A 17,083-nucleotide genomic window follows, 5' to 3' on the forward strand; every position below is an offset into this window, starting at 1 on the left:
AAGTTTTAATAGATAATCATAGCCGCTCAATGGAATTTCAAACAGCCGCCCTCAGAGAATGATGCAGCGTTGTTTATCTTCCACTGTGCTGTTTATTTATCTAATTTTGGTTCTAGTGCAGCAGCCCAGCCGCGGTTGAAGAATAGAAGCACAAGACCCGATTCCCTGAGCACCACCATGCGCGATAATTCGTCTATTCTTTCCCCTCATTTTCTCTTAATTACTGTATTCATATATTCCCATATTTACTCACTCAAATATCAGTTGCTATCGTTCTGTTCCATCTGTTGTCCAAATACAGATCAATTACCGGTAACCATGGTGGCAAAGACGTCGTAGAGATGTCTGGCAGATGGATTGGTTATGGCAGTTTCAGGGAACATAGAGTCACAGAGAGACAATGTGTTCCTCTCAGATAAACAAAGGTGTTGACTCACCCTGGTCGTTCCCATAACCCCTGGTGAGTGAGCGAGGAACACAAACACTATCGATATCCTGACCCAGTCTTAATCCGGCACTACCACTCACCTAAATAGTAAACCCCGCCATGCCCGGTGCAGATCAGATGACTTCATGTCACGTGATGCAGTCGGTGCCTCAGATGTAAATCACAGAAGAAGATGTATTATTTTTATTTTTATTATTTAAATCACATTTTATTGAGATAGAAAGACACAATTGAGAGGGGTAGAGATAGAAAGTCACAAGTGAGCGGGGTAGACAGATGGGTAGAGGAACAGAGATATGAAGGTGGAGGCGGGGTTTAACCTAATGCCTCTAGGGGGATGTATGATCCAGAGTCGGCATCGCTACTACTAGACCAGACTCCGGCACACAAAAGAGAAGTATTTTTCTCATTGCAGGTTGGTGAAGTGGTGGTAGTTGTAGTCTCACCGCATTTGTGCGCAGATACTGAGTGAACAGCTCAGATATATATATGAAAACATGAAATGACCCTGGGAATTGATAGAACATCACTCGGAGACGCACAAATCCGATATAACATTTTTAAAAAATGGTTGAATCTTTCCTTTAAGAGTTACGTAACAAATGGCGCATCCTAGATGTGGACCTCCCTGAGTACCTTGGCTCACACTTGTTGTCACACTGCAGACAAATGGAGCCCAAAGTCTGAATGGATGAACACTAGGGGTCACTGTCCTTGAGGCTCCATGCGGGAAAGAGATGTGTGGCTTTTCTCTCACCAACTACATACAGTACATATTCATTCAAACACAACATACATGCACACACGGGCCCGCACGCATACACACACACACACACACACACACACACACACACACACACACACACACACACACACACACACACACACACCCCTGACGAATCCCAAACTCCACTTCCAGAGGGGCCACTGTAGGTTACAAATGAGATTGTCGGATCTCATTAGAGATAATGTCCTGAGAAACAAACATAACGTAACATGCTTCCAAAGATGAAATCCATCTTTAAGTAAAAAGTAATTGCATTAACTCTGATTCCTTAATCAGAGAATATAATTACTTTTGGGGGAATTGAATACACTGAACAAAAATATCAACATGCAATCATTTCAAAGGTTTTACTGAGTTACAGTTCATATAACGAAATCAGTCAATTGAAAAAAAGATCATTAGGCCCTAATCTATGGATTTCACATGGCTAGGAATACAGATATGCATCTGTGGGTCTAAGATACCTTAAAATAAGGGTAGGGGCGTCGATCAGAAAACCAGTTAGTATCTGGTGTGAACACCATTTGTCTCATGCAGCGCGACACATCTCCTTTGCATAGAGATCATTATGTTGATTGTGGCCTGGGTACTATTGTCCCACTCCCCTTCAATGGCTGTGTGAAGTTGCTGGATATTGGCGGGAACTGGAACGCGCTGTCGTACAAGTCGATCCAGAGCATCCCAAACATGCTAAATGGGTGACATGCCATGGGAGAACTGGGACATTTTCAGCTTCCAGGAATTGTGCACAGACCCTTGCGACATGGGGCCGTGTATTATCACGCTGAAACATGAGGTGATGGCGGCAGATGAATGGCACAACAATGGGCCTCGTCATGGTATCTCTATGCATTCAAATTTTCATAGATAAAATGCAATTGTGTTTGATGTCCGTAGCTTATGCCTGCCCATACCATAACCACACCACCACCATGGGGCACTCTGTTCACAACGTTGACGTCAACAAACTGCTCGCCCACACGACGCTATCCACAATGTCTGCCATCTACCCGGTACAGTTGAAACCGGGATTAATCAGTGAAGAGCACACTCCAGTGTACCAGTGGCCATCGAAGGTGAGCATTTGTCCACTAAAGTCGGTTATGATGCCGAACTGCAGTCAGGTCAAGACCCCGGTGAGGACGACGAGCATGCAGATGAGCTGAGACGATTTCTGAAGAAATTCTTCGGTTGTGCAAACCTACAGTTTCGTCAGCTGTCCGGGTGGCTGGTCTCAGGCAAACACGCAGGTGCAGAAGCCGGATGTGGACGTCCTGGGCTGGCGTGGTTACACATGGTCTGTAGTTGTGAGGCCGGTTGGACGTACTGCCAAATTCTCTAAAACTACGTTGGAGGCAGCTTATGGTAGAGAAATTAACATTCAATTCTCTGGGAACAGCTTTGGTGGACACTCCTGCAGTCAGCATGCCAATTGCACACTCCCTTAAAGCTTGAGACATCTGTGGTATTGTTTCATGACAAAACTGCACATTTTAGAGTGACCTTCTATTGTCACAAGCTGCACCTGTGTAATGATGATGATTTTGATATTCCACAACTGTCAGGTGGATGGATTATCTTGGCAAAGGAGAAATGCTCACTAACAGGGATGTAAACAAATTATTGTGCATATGAAAAATCTCTGGGATCTTTTATTTCAGCTCATGAAACATGGGACCAGCACTTTACATGTTGCGTTTATATTTTTGTTCAGTGTACTTGTTATAGTGCTACTATAACCTCATAAGCACTGTATGCACCATAACATCTGATGAGGGAAAAGCAGGAGTTGTTACGCCGTCTACTGAATAGTTGACATTTTGCATTTGTGAACGATCAGTTGGAAAGAGCAGAGAATAAGAGTTGCAGGTCATCGTACCACACTCTGATGCTTCAATTAAAGGACAGACATAAACAACTCAATACACTGATTTCAAAGGGCAATCTGCAGTTCAAACGACAACAAAGCACCACTGTGTTGAGAAACAGCTGAGGGATGGGGCTGGAAAAATGTAACCACTGTCGAATTCACAGATCAAAATGATGTTTTGAGGCTATCACAGATTGCCCATTTAACCTAGCTATGCCCCTTATTCAAAAGCACTCAGCTAACCCATTCTTCAACAAAATAACAAAGTGCAGTTATTCATGTATTGGCTCCATAGATAACGCGTTACATGTGGTCGTTTTTAGATATAAAGCACACTGCATGTTTCTATCAATGTGCTTTGTTCAAGTTGTCATGTACTGTGTGTGGGTGAATGTAACCAACACCTGAATCATTTTGGTACTTTCATTTTTTATTTTGAGTATCTGTGATAAAAAGACAAAGCCAAGTCATGGAACTGTCTTTTTTTTATTCTTTTTTTTACATTTAAACCTCCTATGCTTTATTGAAGTTGCTTTAAGTCACAGGTGACAACGGGCTTTTGCCTGTTTGATGAAAGGCTTACTCACAAGTGACAATAATATCAGATAAGATACACACAACGAACAACACATACACATCAATTAATACAAAGGATAAATACGCATTCATAAAATAACAAAGGGTAAGAATGTATGAAAATACAATGTAAGGCTTACCCGCAAGCGACTTCGCAATAAGATAAGATGCACAACAAACGTCAAATGACACATCTAGAAATACACATAATGTGCGTTATTATCAACACAGCACTCCACACTGCATCCTAGGGAAAGCCTATCTAGCAACTTCATTCCTCCCACACGATATCATCATGGATCCTGAATGTTGTTGTCTTTCATATTTGTTCATCTCCACTGGTAGAATTGTAAAGTCGGGCCTTGTTATTAAACTATGCTCAGGCACAGAACGGCTTATTCCAGTAATTGACACAGAGGTGACCCCGGACCTGGGACGGCTATAAGCTGCTGCTCGCCTTTCTTTCAATTCATTATCCGCACTGAGCCACACACTTATTGTATGCATGTTATTATCACTCTGTCTTTCTATATTCCCCCGCTCTCTCGTCTTCTCCTTCCCCTCTCTCTCTCTCTCACACACACGCGCACACACACACACACACACACACACACACACACACACACACACACACACACACCCTCTCTCTCATACAGTTGTCTCTATATTGATATAAGCGGGACATAGGCAATCTATCATAATTATTATTACCTCCGTGCAAGAATTTGTTTTCCGCACCATTAATTCGGGTGGCTACATGCAGCTTACAACTTTATACATCAATAATCTCAAAGCTCCAATGGCCAGCAGCATAGAGGACAGCAACGCTGTCTACTGGGTAATTGCTTCGTTAGCCATCATGGGACCTTAAGTAATTTCTGCCGGCAATGAAATAGATTTATATTTTCAATGTGTGGCTCTTAAAGAGGGTCACAATTTGATCTAATAGAATTCCCACTGAGCCAGGAAGAGAGAGAAGAGGAGAGAGTGAGATGGGGGGGTGATGTAGATGACCTATTCTTTAGGTAAAAGGATCGACAGAGGCTTGGGTCAAAGCAAGAGAGGCAGGCCGGGAAAGGATATAAAGGGAGTGTCGGCGGAATGTTAACCCACTAATTGAATAGCATTTCATTCATACTACAATGTTCGCCAGAGCGGGGTCACCCTGCCTATTCTGGCACAGCCATTATACAATCAGGATAATAGATATACAGTAGTACCTTCAGTGATATGTTTGGACTGATATAAAGTATTTATATGAAAGCTGGTGTTATTCTATTAGCCTTGACACTGTAAAAAGAAACATGTTTAACCCATGCACGCCTGCATGACAATTGAATGTCAGTTTGCATGAGTGTCAGGTTGTATGTCTTACTGTAAGTACCTGTTAGTCGAAGAGCATTTGCGCTTTTCACATTTACACCCAACGCCGTACCAAGACGTATAGTAGAGTGGCTTGTATGTATGCTGACACCTGCTCTCAGAAGAACATTCCTCACAATCACAGTGACACATGTTCATCCCTATAAACATCTAAGGTAGAGGCGTCTTCGGTAGAATGGCTTCTTGGTTTCTCACACTCCATTCCTTGGTTTCTTCCCATGAAGGACATGGAGAGACAGAGAAACTGTAATCAGAACCTTATGGGGGGGGGGACTGTCATAACTGTAAAATAACGTAAAATGAACTTGAATTGTCAGTATGTTGATAGATGATGGTGATAGAATATTGGTTCAGTGTATTTTTGCCCGGTGGTAGGGGACTTACCCTACCGGAAATGAACATGTTAAAAACATTTTGGAAATACAATAACTACACAATGTTATTGTAACGCAAATGTAATTGTAATACATTTTGTGCATTTACAATTCTGGAACCATGCAACATACATTTTGGAATACAAAATAGCTTATCAAAAGCAGGTACAATTGTCCGTTCGTGGTACAAGATATGAGAGCAACACCTTTTGGAAGGAAGGAAGGAATGAATCCGTTCAATGGAAAATATATTCCCGTCAGGATGTGTGTTAAATATGTGGGGGAACTGTACAGTGGAACAGAAGAGATCCCCTTGGGGTAGAGATCCCCATTTCCCCCCAATTTTCCGTTCCATTAGGCAGATTCAGATGTTGCTTTATAGAAGCTGTCTTTGCCTTTAAGGAGAGGCAGGGGAGAGAGAATCATTGATTTGTCCTGCTTCAGAGATTCTCTCTTTGCACTTCTCCCGGACAAGTCCCAGTAGATCGAATACGTGTTAGATGTCAGCCGTTAGCCTACATCAAGTTACCCTGGGTCAGGCAGACCTTGGCTGCGTCCCACTGCCCCCACTACTCCCTATATAGTGCAGTACTTTTGACCAGGGTCCATAGGGAAGCCCGTAAGCCTCGTTTCCAAAGTAGTCCACTTATGTAGGGAATAGGGTGCCATTTGGAAGGGAAACATTTTCTTTATGCACATTGTGCAATGGATGTTATTGGAACATTGTTAAAGAGTGGAGGAGGAGGAGACGAAGGACAAAGTACACCTTTTAGGCTTAAAAGGAAGTCAATATCAGTGTCTTTGTGTTCTTTCCCATTCACATATTCTCTCCTTTTTTTGTTTCTCACCACACATTGCATTCTGTTCACTATTTCTCTCTTTCCATGTAAGATCTGTAAGAGCAGCAGTCAAGGAAAGGGTAAATTTCAGTTCTTTGTGCCTGTTAGCACTGTTATCAAATGTGAAATGCAAATGAAAAAAAATAACATGTAGGGGAAAAGCTTTACAGTTTCAAGCGTCAGACGACTTTATTGTTAAAGTTTTAAGTCATATGTCTGAATTCATAGCCTGTCCCTATGTTACTCATGTTTTGAGACAACCGGTTAAAATGGAGTGTCAAAAAATTGCATTGCTCTCTCCTGACATGTTGCAGAATAATCGGAAGGCCTCGTTTCCCAAATAAATGTTGCATGACTAGTCTTTATGCTGCGTTATGCTGCTGTGTTGATACGGGTTCATGGATAGGTCAACTGTGTACATCCCAAATGGCACCCTAGTCCGTATATATGTTGCACTACTTTTGACCACAGCCCATAGGATTCTGGTCAAGCATAATGCCCTTGAAAGGGAATAGGGTGCCATCTCTGTTATTTAACGCAACTCCCAGTGCTTACATTAATATTGATACAGTACTAAGAGGCTTGCTATGCTGAACCATGTCAGTCCGTCCGTTGTAGTAGAGCCCCAAACCAAAACCACCAGCTGGCTATTATGAAATCTTCAACAATATATTGTATTTAAAGAGCAACCCTCTAAAATAAAATAAAAACGTCTCATTTACAAAACGTCTCATTTACAACCTGAAAAACAGCCTATGTGGCATCAATATGAGTCAGAAACATTTATAAAAAATAAAAAAAAGGTGCATGATCTGACAAATGGTGATCCTTACCCAGTGGACAAAACTGCTTGTACAGTAAATGACTTCATTGCAACCAGATTACAACCAGTGCTGGCTCTAAACGGGTTGTAATGTCCCCATAATGTAGCCATTTGAACCAGCTTTGATGATAGGTTTACTGACAGGTGTAAGAGTCTTGACGGAGGGTCATTGTCTATGTGAGGTAGGCTACTCTGCCGTGTGGTAGGATACTGCTGTGCTAGGCTAACGTTGCTGACTACAGGGCCACTGGCCACAGAGTACAACAACAGTGGACAGTTGTGACACGGTCGGTGACCCTCCCTCTCATCCTCAGGTTACCTTTGGTCAAAAGGAGATGATGGGATGCCCTTGTTGCCCCGATGTCGCCTCGATGTCCATCTTATCTTCATTCTGTCACCTGGTTTCAAACAAACGAGCCAATCCCCATCGGGGACTGGTAACGTGGCAAAACAGACCACTGACTACCAAAACCAAAACAAATACCATGAATAGAAACACACGCTTCCGTCAAACGGTTTGGAAGCAACCGCTTGAAATGAAAATCCCTACATACTGTATTACAGTCTAATTCCAGTACTTGTGGAACTGAAAGGAAGTCACTGTTTTTACAGTCTCGCCAAACGATGGCTAGGCATTTAATTGTACTATGTTGCATGTGGGAGTTCGGTTTCTGCAGTTGAAGATAATTTGCTGTCAAGGGTAGAGCAAGCAAACCCTGGGCTTGGAGATAGATGGAGTTGTGGTTGATTCACTATAGGCAGACTGCTGATCAGTTGATCAATCTCACACACAGCTTATCTTCTCTATCAGAGAGACGGAATAGACTGCACTAGAATTCCTCTGTTTTGAAATAGACACAAACAGTATTTCAGCTTGTGGACTCATGGCAACTCATAGAGAGAGGTCAATCTGACCACCTACAGTGCATTTTGAAAGTGTTCAGGCCACTTGACTTCTACCACATTTTGCTACGTTACAGCCTTATTCTAAAATGGATAAAAATAGTTTTTTTTATCATCAATCTACTCACAATACCCCATAATGACAAAGCAAAAACTGTTTTTTAGAATTTTTTGCAAATAAGGAATAAGGCTGAAACATAACAAAATGTGGAAAAAGTCAAGGGGTCTGAATACTTTTCCGAATGCACTATATATGCACAAGTAGGATTTACGGCTCTCAATCATTTATCTATGACTGTTTTCCTAATGGCACCCTATTCACTATATAGTGAACTACTTTTGACCAGAGCACTAAGGGAATAGGGTGCCATTTGACATACAGTCATATGTCCCTGCACGGCCTGGCACGACTCGAACACCATCATTAAGTTTGCCGATGACACAACAGCGGTAGGCCTGATCACCGACAACGACGAGACACCCTATAGGGAGGAGGTCAGAAACTTGGCCGTGTGGTGCCGGGACAACAACCTCTCCCTCAAAGTATTCAAGACAAAGGAGGTGATTGTGGACTACAGGAAAAAGAGGACCGAGCACGCCCCCATTCTCATTGACGGGGCTGTAGTGGAGCTGGTTGAGAGCTTCAAGTTCCTTGGTGTCCACATCACCAACAAACTAACATGGTCCAAGCACACCAAGACAGTCGTGAAGAGGGCACAACAAAACCTATTCCCCCTCAGGAGACTGGGGCCAAGTTTCCTGCCATCCAGGACCTCTATACCAGGCGGTGTCAGAGGAGGGCCCTAAAAATTGTCAACAACTCCAGCCACCCTAGTCATAGGCTGTTCTCTCTGCTACCGCACGGCAAGCGGTACCAGAGTCCAAAGTCAAGAGGCTTCTTAACAGCTTCTACCCCCAAGCCATAAGACTCCTGAACACCTATTCAAATGGCTACCTAGTCTATTTGCATTGCCCCCCCCCCCCCTTTTACAACGCTGCTACTCTCTGTTGTTATCATCTATGCATAGTCACTTTACTAACTCTACCTACATGTACATATTACCTCAACTAACCGGTGCACCCGCACATTGACTCTGTACCGGTACCCCCCTGTATATAGTCTCGCTATTGTTATGTTACTGCTGCTCTTTAATTACTTGTTACTTTTATTTCTTAATCTTATTCATATATTTTTTAACTACATTGTTGATTAGGGTCTCGTAAGTAAGCATTTCACTGTAAGGTTGTATTCGGCGCATGTGACTAATACAATTTGATTTGATTTTGATTTTCACGGGTGTTTAGACCATGTCAGAATTCATTTTAGCAACTGGATTTAAAAAGATCATTGCAATAGAAATCTCCTCTGTATCTGGCAAAGGCCTTCCAGTAAATGGATGATGCCAAGCATCTGCTTATTATTTTATTAATGCTGTTATTTTGGTCCTGGGTGGGTGTGGAATGAGAGTAGCCTTGTCGGTGTTCCGGGGTTTTAAACATAGCAGTCTGGAGAGAGAGAGAGAGAGAGAAGGAGAGAGAGAGAGAGAGAGAGAATATGCTCGGTTGCCACGCTGGCTCTGGGCATCATGACTTATTCATGTCTCTCTAATGATGGTTCCTCCTCTGCTCCCCTCAGAGCACTTGGCCATTTCCCACCTTTTGTTGCCAGTTCCCAGTCTGGTGTGGGGTGAGGAATCTCGACTGGATGTTGAGGAGTGGAGGTTTGGTCCTTTGTGGACTTATTATGGAAGAACATGGCACTTGCAACCACAGGACCGTGGGCACGCGTTAATGCAAGTAGCTTTGGATAAAATGTCGCTTTTGTTAAATGGAATGTAATGTTATATGCGCTGAGTGTACAAAACATTAGGACCCTGCTTTTTCCATGACATAGACTCACCAGGTGAATCAAATCAAATCAAATTGTATTAGTCACACACTTATTCTTAAGAATAAGAGATAAAAGTAACAAGTAATTAAAGAGCAGCAGTAAAATAACAATAGCGAGACTATATACAGGGGGGTACCGATACAGAGTCAATGTGCGGGGGCACCGGTTAGTTGAGGTAATATGTACATGTAGGTAGAGTTTTTAAAGTGACTATGCATAGATGACAACAGAGAGTAGCAGTGGTTTAAAGAGTGAGTGGTGGGGCTATGCAAATAGTCTGGGTAGCCATTTGAATAGGTGTTCAGGAGTCTTTTGGTTTGGGGGTAGAAGCTGTTTAGAAGCCTCTTGGACCTAGACTTGGTGCTCTGGTACCGCTTGCCATGCGGTAGCAGAGAGAACAGTCTATGACTAGGGTGGCTGGAGTCTTTGACAATTTTTAGGGCCTTCCTCTGACACTGCCTGGTATATAGGTCCTGGATGGCAGTGAGCTTGGCCCCAGTGATGTACTGGGCCCTTCGCACTACCCTCTGTAGTGCCTTGGGGTCAGAGGCTGAGCAGTTGCCAGACCAGGCAGTGATGCAACCAGTCAGGATGCCAATATGACACACGTTACATAAAATGGGGATTTCAAAAGAGAGAGAACGAGTGCACGAGAGAAAAGCACACTTGGGTACATTTGTAAACTATGCTTAGTTTAACCCTAACCTTGCCCCGAACTGCCGCTCTTATGGGTCAGAATATAATGATGTAATTACGTGTCGAAGGTCTCCAATGTCTCTTCGTGGACCGGGTTCGACTTCTCTGATGCCGGTACGTCTTCCGGTTACCGGGTGGAACTCTCTGTTTGTCCTCACAATGTCAGTGTCCTTTCTCTTAGTGATCTGTTTCCCTGCCCTTGTTCTGAAAGAGGGGTCTTCTAAGGACGGCTAAACAGCCATATAGTCAGCCATATAGGTGGTTCCAGTGTGGGAATGAAAGCAGTGTAGACACACGATTCCTTGGAGAGAATAACCGGGTGGTCCTGCTTGAATTCACCCTCTTAGACACAGCTACTCGTCCGTAGCATAGGTTGTTAAAAGGTTCCTTTGTCTTCTTCAACCTCGTGTTGCACTCCAGGGTTACAACTAATCAGACCTTGGCTGCAGCTCGTGGTCCCTAGTCATAATGTTAATTCTTAACTCACATGTTTTATGCCCTTTGGTCAGAAATGGGCGTTTCCGCCTTTAGGGGAGGTTCTCTGGGCGTAACGAGTTACGAGGCAAGGTCTGGATTTTACTCAGATCCAATTTAGACAACTAACTTCACATTTCATCTTTACAAAAACATTCTCTTTGATCTGGACATTTACCACACCACTACAGTATGCAAAAATCAAGTACATATAAGTTACAATGTTTTCGTTATAACGTCATCATTTAACGTTTAATAACATAACAAAAACGACATTTATTTTCATATTCCATCTATCGTCATTACTACCATTTTGACTGACGAAATATATTGTCCCAAAGTCCATTTATTGCATGTTACTGTTCAGAGGTAGGTTCTCCGTAGGCTCATCATACATTCCATTCCTCCACAGTGAGAGGACAACGGGATTTTGTCTGCTGCCTTAAGATTTTCAATGGGCGGGAGGTGTCATAAAACCCCCCCACCTCTCGACCTCTCCCCCGCTGGTGGGTGTGAGAGATATTCCTGTAGGATTATGGTCCACGGTATCCTGACCCGAACAGGCCAGTCATGACACTACCCTGCATGAATCTGCAGGTAGCTAACCAACCAGGATCAATGTTAGCCAGCTGACATTAGGCTATAGCAATGCGAATGGCCCTGAGATACGAATAATATTACTACCCAGATCATACATGTAACGCTAGCTAGCTAGCCTGCCAGCTAACATTAGCTAGCTAGCTAGCTAACAGTACACTTTAACTTGAAATGAAAATTACTTTCTGATCAGTTAGGATGCTCTCAAAATTAGAATGTGTACTATCTGAAAATGTAGCTAGCTAGACTCTCGTACCCATATACATGGATGGACACTTCTCCCTCTCAGGGTGTGACTAGGGTGGGCAATCTATGTTTTCTATTTCTTTGTTGGCCTGGTATGGTTCCCAATCAGAGGCAGCTGTCTATCGTTGTCTCTGATTGGGGATCATATTTAGGCAGCCTTTTCCCACCTGTTGTTTGTGGGATCTTGTTTTTGTGTAGCTGCCTGTGAGCAGCCCAGAACGTCACGTTTCATTTTCTTCTGTATTGTTCTTGGTGAGTTTCATATTTATTAAACATGCTTGTCTGTTATAAAAAGATGTTCTGAGTTTTTGACACAAATCAACTGAACCTGTTGTTCAGGATCCGGTCTTGAACCATTTGGATTACTGGACGGTAATATGGTCAAGTGCAGCAAAGAAAGACCTAGCAAAGCTGCAGCTGGCTCAAAACAGAGCAGCACACCTTGCCCTGAACTGCATCAACAACATGCATGCCAGTCTTTCTTGGTAGAGGGTTAACGCGAGACTAACTTCTTATTTTTTAGTTTTTAAGGGAAATATTACTGTGATGAAAATGCAAGATTGTCTGCATAATTAAATAACATTCAGCTCAAACACCCATACAGACACCACAAGACATGCCACCAGGGGTCTCTTCAGAGTCCCAAGTCCAAAACGAATTCATGACAATGCACAATATTATACAGAGCCATGAACTCCCTTCTATCGACAATTACTCAAGCAAACAGCAAAATTACCTTTAAAAAATGGATTGAACAACATCTCATAGAATGGTGAGGACTGTGAGGGGACACACATGCACACACAGACGAACTCTAACACAGTCTTAATTTTTGTTGTTGTATTGTTTTTATATCATTGTATTTAAAAAGTATGTGACTGTCCTTGTGTATCAGTGTTTTGTTACTTGTCATGTTTTGTGTTTTTTGTGGACCCCAGGTAAGGATAGCTGCTGCTTCTGAAAAAGCTAATGAGGATCCAAGTAAACAATGAAACCTTCTAGAGTGTTTCTATATTATGCATTTAAGACTGTTTCTTGCCTCAGACTGTCAAACATTGACCATCATAGCCGTCTATAACAGCTATACAGGCTTCGGGATGGACAGAGAATAGTTAAATATCTGATATGCAAACCAAACCATACAAATAAACTCATACCTTTTTCAACAATCACATTATGGAATAAACTTTTAGAGTAGATTTCCTGGTACAGTAATCTGGGAGAGTTGGATCATATTTTTCATGGTCCAGTTATGCCGCTGTGTGGTTGGAGTCACACATACTAAGGTGATTACAGCCGGGAAACCGATCTTATTGGTCCACGATTCCACTAGCCCTCCTTAGCTGTGATATCGCTGCAGGGCCCTCCCCTACCCTGGGTGACCAAACCCCTCTCTCCTCCTGCTCCCCTGCCTCCATCCAACCCTAGCCCTACAGGTATGTGCTGCATTACAACATGTAAACCCAGGATTACAGCAGGCAGCTCCGCACCTCTCGCTATGCCTCGCCATAGCTCTATGGATCAGCACAGCTAATTTCTCCCATGGTGCAAGGCTCCACGCCACCAGATTATAATTTCCAATGTTTCCCCTCCCCGCTGTGTACTACTCGATCCATCTGCCACACCTCAGTAACTGGACACATCAGCTCCCAGCATGTACAGTAGGATTCCCCACTCCCCCCAGCAGAAAGGTTGATACCTCCTGCTATCTCTGATCTTGCAGTCGGATCACGGTCTGTCTGTGCATCTGCGAAGCAGTACCACGCAGCGCTATATTTTTGGCAATTTCTACAGTGCCTTCAAAAAGTATTCACACCCCTCGAGTTTTTCCAAATGTTCTTCTGTTACAGCCTGAATATAAAATGGCTTACATTTACAGTAGATTGTGTGTCACTGATCTACACACAATACCCCATAATGTCAAAGTGGAATGTTAATAATCTGACTTTGGATGGTGTATCAATACACCCAGTCTCTACAAATACAGGCATCCTTCCTAACTCAGTTGACAGAGAGGAAGGAAACCGCTCAGGGATTTCACCAAGTTTTAAACCAGATAAAGAGTTAAATGGCTGTGATAGGAGAAAACTGAGGATGGATCAACAATGTTGTAGTTACTACACAATACTAACCTAAATGACAAAGTGAAAAGAACGACGCCTGTACAGAATAAAAATATTCCAAAACGTGCAGAATATAAGTTTTCCAAAACTTGCATCCTGTTTGCAATAAGGCAATAAAGCAATAGTGCAAAAAATGTGGCAAATAATTACTTTTTGTCCTGAATACAAAGCATTATGTTTGGGGCAAATTCAACACAACACGTCACTGAGTACCACAATTCATATTTTCAAGCATGGTGATGGCAGCATCATGTTATGGTTATGCTTGTCATCCACAAGGACTATGGAGTTTTTTAGGATAAAAAGAAAAGTTTAACACGAACTGTATATTTCCATAACTGATCACATTTCTGGAGGCTATAGACCTAAAGGTAAGCCTTTTATTCTGCCCATATAAACACATTTATTTCAGGCCATAGCCTAAAAAACTGCCGTTCATAATTTAATGAAAAGTACCAAACAGACACATTGTTTCACAGTCTTTAATAACAGACTCAAATACAAACATGCAATATGCTACAGCTCCTTCACAGCTGTTTCCCAACCAAATACAGGGAAACTCAACGTCTGGGCGGAGTGTTGTACCTTCGCTATCGCGCTTTGCTTCGACGAAAGCGTCCATTTGTCTGTTTTGCCTGTTTGCATTGAGGCAAAACGGCAGACGTAGATGGTTTACCTGTTTGTATGGTCTGGGTGTCAGTTTGAAAGGTCACAAGAGGTGTCAACGTGACAAATAGGAGTGTTTTGGACTGAGGGAGCTTAAAGACTATGCCGCGGGCCAGAACTTTCAGAGTTGCAAAAGTGAAGGGTTGTCAATTGGATCTCCCAGCCTGATCGTCATCCAAGAGACGTCACCGTCCTTCTTCTCTCAAACACTGTGACACCAGGCCCAAGGGTCAGTCATCAGCGAGATTGAAGGAACCCCATCGATTAAAAAAAAAAAAAAAAACTCTTAAACTGAGAACTATGTCCACGATAAACGAGATTCAGTAAAAGCAGCAAGATTACGTAAATGTGCTTTGCTCGGCTATACTAAATACTTGAATACGGCCCATTCTAATGACAGTCCTATATTCATGTTGAATAATTTATACTTCATGCTGATTTAGCACGTTCAAATATTTTCTTAAGTTGTGATTATGTAAGTCCCTGTTGGGTTAATTATGATGCAGTGCAATTTCAAGGTCGCCGGCCTTTTTATAAGACATTATGGTGTCCTATGGGTACGGGACAGATATGCTGACAGACAACTTACATCCGCGAGAAAGAGCACTTAACCCTCAGTTTAAAATATTAAATGGGAACCCGGCTCTACAAGCCAGCGTTCCAGTGGTCCCCCCCCCCCCCCCCCACATGTTACTACCCCCCACAACCCCCCAGTCTTGTCCCAGACAGTCTTGTCCCCCCATCTGACCCCTCTTTCATTCTGTGTCTTCACGAGGGAAGAACATGGGCAAAGATTAAGGAGGCCAATTCTCTCTCTCTCTCTCTCTTTTTCCTTGTTTCTGCTCCTTGTTGCACTGCCGAGATTGACAGAGCTCTTTAAGCTTGAACCCGCTTTGCTTTAGATATGAAACAGGGCCCGCGTTTGAAGCTGGTTTCTCTCTCTATTTTGCTGCGAGGCATGTAGTAGTGGAGAGGGTCTGAGAGGGAGAGAAGGAAGCCTTTTCCTTGTCAGTGCTGGAGCAGATAGATGGAGGCCCAAGAGGCCAGCAGGGAGCTGTTGGGCTCCAGAGCTGCAGACTAGTGGCCCTGTGCAATGCCCTGTAGGATGCTGTGTAAGCCAGGGAAGGCTCTCTAATCACAGACACATATTCATCTGTAAATGTCTGCTTTCAGACAGAATTAGAGCCACTGATGATTGGATGAAGTGCCCCACATCAGCGACATGTCTCTATAATCGATGTCCACTCAGACATCAGCATGATTGGTCTGTTCTGAGCAAGAGGATACAGTGCATGGATCCAATGGGAAGAGCGTAGCATCGACACTGTATAGTGTGCACACTGCAGCTTCTCTTAAAAGAGAGATTACACGGCCTGACATACTATAGAAATAGAATGAATTCTATTTCTATGTGACAGACACACTATGCATGTGCAAGGCCATGCATGTACACATACACACACACACACATAAATGCATACATTCACACTCACTGTCACTGTCATTCATTTCAGATTAGTTTTTTTCATTAAGCGTGTAGCTGATGGAACACATTTTATAGAATGCTTTATTTATTTACAAAGTTATTTTCATTTGAACTCTTGTTTTAATTTATACACACTGTTAATTGAAATAGGAAGGGAATATTAACTGTATTATTTTGATTAAATGCATAATTGACAATTCAATAACATCCCAGTATACTGCAATCGAATTCAATTAGAATTCAATCTCAAATTGCAACAAAACGTGTCCACAGTAAATTGAACAATAGGTGATGGTGCAACTACCACATTGTTCCCATGCTGTATATTATAAGGCAGTATTTTGCATTCTATTCAGAAAATGGACTAGCCAAATGCCAGATGGGCTGGTCCATTTTTTATCCAGTGGACAGATTTGCATTTTTTGGTGCAGAATTATTATTATTTGTTTTATAATAGGGTCCGGGATGATAGAAATGTCTGGACTAATGTCTGGTCCCAGTCCTTCCCTGATTACATTTTTTTTTTTTACTCTGATGAAGGCCAAGAGTCCGACAAGTAAGCTTTAATAAAAAATAAAAAAAAAAGGGATACGAGCAAGAGCAATGTGCTGGTTTCTCTTTTCTTTGAAGATATTCCAAAAATGTAGAAACAGCCATACAAACCAACTTTTTTTTGGTCTCTAAATAAGCATCAACTGCAGTATGTGGGAAATGTCTCTTTTACAATTGTAGCAGGCAATCAAAAACAACTTGGTACTCAGGTGGGGAATCAGAGAGTGAATTATACTATGGCTGTGGTGCCACTGAGCACAGAGAAAACAGCGCATCTCCTCCATGACCTGGACCACCTGTGCACTGTCTGCTGTGCTCTGCTGTGGTCAGCCTCCACCTCCCAGTAGAA

General features: G+C 42.7%; 1 protein-coding gene across 3 annotated transcripts in view; it reads left to right on the forward strand.

Annotated features, from left to right (window-relative positions):
- Positions 1–17,083, forward strand: part of LOC129825955 (glutamate receptor ionotropic, delta-2-like) — a 595,589-nt gene that overhangs the window by 419,377 nt on the left and 159,129 nt on the right. The window lies entirely within an intron of this gene.

Source organism: Salvelinus fontinalis, chromosome 28, assembly GCF_029448725.1.
Source record: "Salvelinus fontinalis isolate EN_2023a chromosome 28, ASM2944872v1, whole genome shotgun sequence".
In the NCBI taxonomy this organism is placed as follows: Eukaryota; Metazoa; Chordata; class Actinopteri; order Salmoniformes; family Salmonidae; genus Salvelinus; species Salvelinus fontinalis.